This window comes from Octopus bimaculoides, chromosome 4 (assembly GCF_001194135.2).
Source record: "Octopus bimaculoides isolate UCB-OBI-ISO-001 chromosome 4, ASM119413v2, whole genome shotgun sequence".
NCBI classification, from domain to species: domain Eukaryota; kingdom Metazoa; phylum Mollusca; class Cephalopoda; order Octopoda; family Octopodidae; genus Octopus; species Octopus bimaculoides.
Genome location: NC_068984.1, coordinates 54,442,427 through 54,449,908, shown reverse-complemented (window position 1 = coordinate 54,449,908; position 7,482 = coordinate 54,442,427). Strand labels below are relative to the sequence as shown.

The 7,482-nt window shown below is 32.3% G+C and overlaps 1 long non-coding RNA gene across 1 annotated transcript in view; it reads right to left on the bottom strand.

Annotated features, from left to right (window-relative positions):
- Positions 1 to 1,168: 1,168 nt before the first annotated feature.
- LOC128247585 (uncharacterized) overlaps positions 1,169 to 7,482 on the bottom strand; it is a 14,221-nt gene continuing 7,907 nt past the window's right edge. The window contains exons 2-3 of the long non-coding RNA XR_008263921.1: positions 4,757 to 4,898; positions 1,169 to 4,534 (exon numbers count right to left, since the gene is read on the bottom strand). This is a non-coding gene — a long non-coding RNA (uncharacterized LOC128247585). The remainder of the gene's footprint in view (positions 4,535 to 4,756; positions 4,899 to 7,482) is intronic.

Here is a 7,482-nt window from a genome sequence, read left to right as displayed (position 1 = left end):
ACAGGAACAGCTACCATTTTACATTGCATGTAGCTATTTTATCACAGATAAATTCAAACATGCCATACAAGTCTTACACATTCATTTAATTCTTGTATAAAATGTTTACATTAGATATATTTAGCATAACTATGTACTTTGATCAGACATGTTCCTGTGCTCTCAGCAGTGCAAAAACAATCATTGTGGTTGAACTTCCAGCGCCTTGGGAAAGACTCAATATTTCTCACCAACTAAAGAATATCAAATATCGAAACTTGGTTAACAAGTCACTTGTTAAGGATGAAGATTTTTTTAATTTAATAAGCGTTTTAAATTCGTTTTTTGATTTAACCAAGTTTTTAATATCTGGAGTTAAATTAATTACTGAGAGCAACAAAGAATTTTATAAAATTTCAGTCATTATCTTGTGCTTTTTTTTTTATCAGTTTCATAGATAAAAATATTTTTTTCAAAACTGTAGGTTATTTCAAAATGACAGATGTAGTTCTTGGCAAATTTTCGTAACTCTAAAAAATATTCAGTTATAATTGCTAGAAGTTAATCATGTCAACAGTATTTGGAACTGAGAGAAGGTCAGTCAAATTTCATTTTCAATAATGAATTTGTTTTTAAGAAAACATCAAAAAATTCCATCTGCATGTTATCTTTAACCTCTTACTTGTTTCAATCATTAGATTGCAGCCATGCTGTGACACTGCTTTGAAAGGTTTTAGTCGAACAAATCAATCCTAGGAATTATTTTTTTAAAACCTGGTACTTATTCTATCAGTCTCTTTTTACCAAACCACTAAAGTACAGAGATGTAAATACACCATCATCTGGTGCAAGTAGTGGTGGGGGACAAATGCAGACATAAAGACAGGCACACATAAACATATGCATTTATTTATATATATATATATATATATATAAAGTTTACGAAGGGTAATGGAGTCAATCAAACCCTAAAGATACAGGTAATACCGAGTAAGTACTGTATACTGACTAGTTTTGCCCCTGACGTGGTTGCAACATGAGTGATGAATACAACATGGGTCGTGTATTAGCGTGTGTATATATAAAAAAAGAATGAGATCAAGAGACCAATGGCATAAGTAAATTTATATTTTAATGCCATTGGTCTCTTGATCTCATTCTTTTATATATATATATATATATATACACAACGGGCTTCTTTCAGTTTCTGTCATGTGAGTATGCTGTTTTCCTCTCTAACAAGATCATGAAAACAACATTTAAATGGCTCTAGCACTAATCTGATTTTTTTTGTTTACAACATACTTTATAAAAGTGCCATTATCTTCAGCACCGTCACGCTGCTCTTAAGAGCAAAAACTGGCGCAAATTCTCATTTTGAAGCTGGGAAATGAACAGCTTTAATTTCATGAATACGGTGATATATCATTTACTAAGCTTGGAAATAATTTGTTATTGTCTGGTAGTTTCAGATTTAGATCATTGATACATCTAATAATGTCAGCTAAATAAAAATCTAAATCAAATAAAAAATTGTTATTATAGGCACAGGCATCACTGTGTGATAAGAAGCTTGCTTCCCAACCACATGGTTCTGGGTTCAGTCCCACTGCACGACACCTGGGCAACTGTCTTCTACTATAGCCTCAGGCTGACCAAAACCTTGTGAGTGGGTTTGGTAGCCAGGAACTGAATGAAGCCTATCGTATGTGTGTGTGTGTGTGTGTGTGTATGTCTTTGTGTCTGTGTTTGTCCCCCATCACTGCTTGACAACCGGTGTTGGTGTATTTACATCCCTGTAACTTAGTGGTTCGGCAAAAGAGACTGATAGAATAAGTACTAGGCTTTAAAAAAAATAAGTCCAGGGGTCGATTTGTTCAACTAAAAAACTCTACAGGGCTGTGCTCCAGCATGGCTGCAGTCAAATGACTGAAACAAGTAAAAAAAAATATAAAAGGGCTCTACTGTTAAGCAAGTAATTTTCGTCTTCTAGAACATTACTAGCAGAATTTTTCATTTTCCAAAAATCTACTTAGAACCTGCCCTCTAGAAAACTAGCTAAATAATTGAAAGGTGGGTTAGCTTTCCTATATAATAGATGAGCTGGCATGATTGCCATATTCCAAATCTACCATTTTGTAGTATCCTCTGAATTTTTATCTTTTTAATGTTCTTGTCCCAATTTTATGCCAACATTTCACAACACTCAATATTTTTGCACTGCAGGTTTAAAGTCCTTGGCATACAATGCTGTGATATTTTTACTTGAGAATGATTGCAGACATTTTCAAGCAAAATTGTTATCTCAACAGCTTTACCAGTCATCAGAATTAAAAAGATGAATTTACTTAGACTTTCCAAGAATGACTTCACTTTGTTAAATAAGTCTGATATTATTTTTCCATGAAGGAACTCAAGACAAGTAATTCAAAGTCACTAAAATTCTTATTAAAATTCTTATGTGGGGTGTATCACATATGTCAGTAGATTTATCCAAAGCTACAGGGAATAAAGCACCAGAATGGAAAGATCCTTTCAGTTGCTCAAATACATCAAGAGACAGATAGACAGACAGACAGAGACAGATAGACAGACAGAGACAGATAGACAGACAGAGATAGATAGACAGACAGAGATAGATAGACAGACAGTTGGTGTGTCTTATAACCATTTGCTTTCACATACTAATTCCATTTACTTTTTTCCTTAATATTTTCCATTACCAAAATTTATTTGCAACCTCAGCCTAACAATTTCTCCTTCCATCAAAGAATATCTACTATTCTTTTACCAATGCTTATCACCAAACTTTCACAATTTCTTTCAACACATATATTTTATCAACTCACACCCAAGCACTAACTTCAGCTTACCTTCTATTTAAGTCTTATGTTATGTTTTGTACAGTGTGTTAAGATCATGTCTTTTAATATGTGAAACTATCTTCACAAACAATTCACAAAAGTTTTCCTGAATTGCCTACTACAAGAGCTTTTTCCCCCCACTGTTTGTTGAATTCACAATTGCTGTCACTGTTTTTCTTTTGCACTGAGATGGAAAAAAATTAAAACAAGGCCTAATTTTCAAAAAATTACAGACCCTTATCAAACAAAGTACAACTGTATAGCATAGGAGTGCCTACTGCAATCTGACAGCTAAAAAACTGTAATGGGCTGGTGTCACAACAAAATCAAGCAAGAATCAAACACATATTGAACAATTATGGATGAATGAATAATGCATCATTTCTAATCCAAAGTGCTACTTTAGATGCTTGTGCCATAGGTTTGCCATAGCTGGCCTAAAAAAAACATTCAATCTGACAGTAGTCATCTCAACAAAAGGTTGTACTTTTTGCTACTCTCTGGTATTTAACTCTGGACAACTGAGGTCATTAACAATCTCTTAATTAAGAGTGTCATACAGCTGGATTCTATATTAAAGAATGTGGATAATTACATAGTGATACTGAATATGTAATAAGATATATTACTGATGTTTCATTTCCATACATTTGTTTTCTCTATTACCATTACATTTGCTGTGATAAGTTATGTTTTGTTTTGTTTTTGTTTTTGTTTTTTTGTTGTTTTTTAGTGTTATGAATAAATCAATAATCCAACTCAGGCAGCAATTATATTTTCATTCTAAATACAATGATGATATATTTCATTTAATTGTACTGAACTGAAATGAATTATAGCCAAACAATATCTCATTGCCAAAACAGTTCTATATAGTTATCATTTTATTTCATGTCTAGATTCAGTAACTGAATGTATTTGTGAGGTTGATATATTTTGTCAAATAGATAGATTGTGTAACAAAAAACTAATGACTCCAATGGTGGATTAAATCTTAATATTTCTATATCCAGTTAATTTTTTTCTCCATAAGTGCAAAGTACAACTTTCAAGAGCAAGGAATATTAACCAGTCTATATTCCTTCTACCTAAATTTGCCACAAACACAGATTCATGAGCTGGAGCTTATCTGAGTTTCCTAAAAGTAAAAGAACTCTCCACTTAACAGGTCACTAGGCCATTGCAGAGGTAAAGCCTAACTGGTCCAAGAACTAAAACTATGACCTAACTATAGTGAAGGCAACACCTTAAACCACACGCATGCAATCCTCCATACATTATAAAATTAAATCACAATGGGACATTATTGAAGAAATGTGTAACTATGAACAAAGTACTGTGAAACATAATCTGACACTTTATCAATCATATAGGATCATCCTTGATGCCTTATTATAATATCAGTAGTAATTTTCTTTGGGTTGGAAGTCAAACTCTTTATGTTTAATCAGCTATCACATTTTTAATAGGGAAAATAAATCAAAGTTTAAAACAGCAAAGAACAAAGAAAAATTTCTTTCTTTTTTGAGAAACAAAAACTATTAATGGTTATCTTACTGACTGATCATTTTTTTTAATTATTCTATTTCTATTTTTCTCACCATTCCATTGCTAATTTTCTTTTCATTCATTACTCTGTTGCAATTTTTTTCACCATTTTATTCCTATTTTCATAATCAGGTTGACAGATTCTGGATTAAAATAAGTACAATGCAACAAGGAAGAATGCATTAATGGATAAAAGAGAAAGGTAACAAACAAACATTAAGGTATTAGAGCCAGAGTAAGAGATTTAAATATCTGGTATTACTTTTTTATATTCATGTATATGTAAATTGGCAATGTATACATGTTATTACAATGAAATGAGACAGGACAAAACATATAAACTTAGACACACTTCATGTACTAACCTTACAGTTGAAATCCAATAACTGGAAGATACTTCTAACACCATTTCACATGAAAATTGTTCCTCAAAGTAAATTTTCAGCTGCCAGTTCTGCTTCAATCTCCTTGTCTTGCTTGCACTTATTGGTTTCTACCAAAACTGATCTCATAATGTACAATATAAATATGAAATGCAAACTTAGTGTAAGTACTTAAACAAATTTATATTGTTTATATTTTTATAATGTATAATTAATTGCAATATATCTTTTATACTCAATAATAATCACAGTTTAACATTCGTTTCTTGTTTATTTGGATAGGTAGAAAGCAGCTACATGCCAAACAAAACAAGCAGTGATTGTTTTAAGCAAATTAAAAATCTGGATTAAATCCTCAATCAACTACTTGAAGTGAAATATGCTAAAACTCATAAATATTTGCAGAAACTCAGTCCTCTGGGTGGTTTTCTGCAAGTCATATTATTATGCTTTGGTTTTTAATAGGGCTGCCATCTGCCAAGGTTTTAACATGCAGCTGTACATGTTTGTGAAAGCCTGGGCAAGACTTTTTTTTATGAAGAAGACTGGCAGTTATCCATGCTTGCAAGTCCACACCACTAGTGTGTATACAAAGGAAAGGCCACCAACATAGGGCCAATACAGCTTGGTGTTAGTGTCATCACAGGCATTGCTGTCAGAACACAGACAGCCAGAAGAGAGACCAAAGCATTTCATCAACCCTCTAACACTTCTCCAACTCCACTGCTCTGGACTGGTACTATTTTATTGACCTTCAAGTGATGAAAGGCAAAGTTGACCAATGTCCAATGCTGCAAATCAAGGCTTAGATTTTACAGTTGCTTCAAAAGTTTCTCCTCATCCTCCTCCACAAGCACACTCCACATTCCACAAGACTGAAAGAGAACCTCCATACTGCTCTCTCTCTCACACACACACACACTCTTCCTTTATTTCCTTTATACATATATATATATATATATATATATATATATATATATAGCCAGTCAGCCATCTTCTCTACCCACTATTCCTGGAAGACTCATGAGGGGTAGTAAAGTCCTCGGCACCTCCTCCATAGGGTCCTATAAGAAGCAACCATCATGAGACTTTCTGGTTGGATTCCTAAGCATGACCAGCTGAGACTATGGATATACTGTTGGTCATCCCCCTAGGTTTTCTCACTGGATGGCTCAGCTTGAAGAATCCATCTTGCAATTTTTCTACAGCAGCATTCTAATCATGTCCATAGTACCAGAGCTGCAACGTCCTGATGTGATGAAGGAGCAGCTGAACATAGAGAGACACCTTGATTTCTGAACAATACATTCTGTCAAGTATACAAACATAAGTTTTTTCTGTATACATAAATAGAACTGTATTTTCCAATGTGTACTTCTCAGATTTAAGATAGTAGGGTGTGATTTGAAGGAAATTTGGCTACTGTATCTAGCAGGCCAAATGACCATGCATAGGCCCTTGCCTTCTTGGTGCTAAGTAAACTTTATTATTGTTCTGTTCCAGATCAGATGAAGTCAAACAAAACTATGGTGAAAGGCACTCCAATGGTGATAATCCCATTTATTGTATATCATGAATTATATTGTTCAACATAGCTTTTATTTAAGATAGTGAAACATTTAACAACTATGGAACTGCTTATGAACAATCCCCACCTCTCTCTCTCTCTCTCTCTCTCTCTCTGTTGCACTTCCAGTTTCATATCTTCAGATTAGGTGATTAAAGTAACAGGCTAGTTGGTTCATTTGATTCTTTTAGAGACTATGAGTTTTGACTTAGGAAAATGATAGAAGCGAAGGGTTTTCTCGTTTTTGTTTTTTCAGCTACATATTATATGTATCAACATGTTTGCAACCTCATTATTATTATAGATACATTTCAGGAAATTTTATTTGAAAGACTGAAAAGTAAATCTTTGCTAAAATAATTAATGAAGAGCATTTAAGCATATACATTTTCAATACATTTATTTAAAGAAATTCACACTTAAGTATCAAATATCACAGTTTAATTTCTAGTTCTTAAAAGATGTAAAGAAAAATCATTTAAAAATCACTTTAGAATTTTACCAGCAAGAACAGACAGGTAACCAGATAAAAATAATAATCTAAGAAATTTGTCATCTTGATATATTGATTCAATATAAACCAAAATAGATGCACAATATAAATATAATTCAACAATAGTAAATCACTATTGTTTCTTTGTCATTACATTGAGAAAAACTGTGTTACCTTATTGGCAATATTTTCGAAAAGATTTCAAAATAATAAAATAAATTGCCAAAGTTACCAAATAATTGTACCTTTAAAAGGTATCATTTAGAAGCATTGGTAAAATGCTAGTAAATATATAAAACTGACTTTGAATTTATGATCACATAATACTCCCCACCAGTTGTGTGGAAGAGAAATCTTTTGTCATTCATTACAATAAAAATACTCTGAATTTTCATATTTGCAATTGGGGTAAAAATTATATTAGAAAAGTATGAAGTTCAAAATACATTCTTTTTTCAAAGAATATTAAAAACACTGCACTTTGTCTGTGAAATTGTTTACATACAATTATAATATATAAATGAATATTTCTACAGCACATTGTACATATTTAATTAAGTCACTGGATACCAGGAATTTTAGGGCTCTGTGTGTATATGCGTGAACCATATATATATATGTATATATATATATATATATATATATATA